Raw genomic sequence first — 535 nt, forward strand, 5'->3', positions numbered from 1 at the left:
AAGCATGGTTCTCGCTAATTCTTCTAAAACACGATTTTTCCTCTCAACAACTCCATTTTGTTGTGGAGTACGAGGAGCAGAGAATTGATGTAAAATGCCATGCTCATCACAGAATTTGTCGAACTGAAAAAACTCAAATTCTTCCCTGTGATCACTACGTATAAAGGATTTTTCAGGTTAAGTTGGTTTTGGATTTGCTTGGCAAGACTTTTAAAAGTTTTGAACGCGTCACTTTTTGCAGATAAAAATAATGTCCATGTAAATCGGGAGAAATCATCAACAATAACTAGAGCATAGTAGCTACCACCAAAACTCATGATTTGTGATGGTCCAAACAAGTCCATATGGAGTAACTCCAAAGGCCTTGAAGTGGAGATCACATTTTTCTTTTTAAAGGAGTTTTTGGTTTGTTTACACTTTTGGCAAGTGTCACAAATTTCTTTAGTTTTAAAATTTAGTTTTGATAACCCCTTAACTAGTTCGTTTGATGATAATTTATCTAGATGTTTTACATGGATATGTGCAACACGTCTAT

Source organism: Lupinus angustifolius, chromosome LG11 (genome assembly GCF_001865875.1).
Source record: "Lupinus angustifolius cultivar Tanjil chromosome LG11, LupAngTanjil_v1.0, whole genome shotgun sequence".
Taxonomy (NCBI): Eukaryota; Viridiplantae; Streptophyta; class Magnoliopsida; order Fabales; family Fabaceae; genus Lupinus; species Lupinus angustifolius.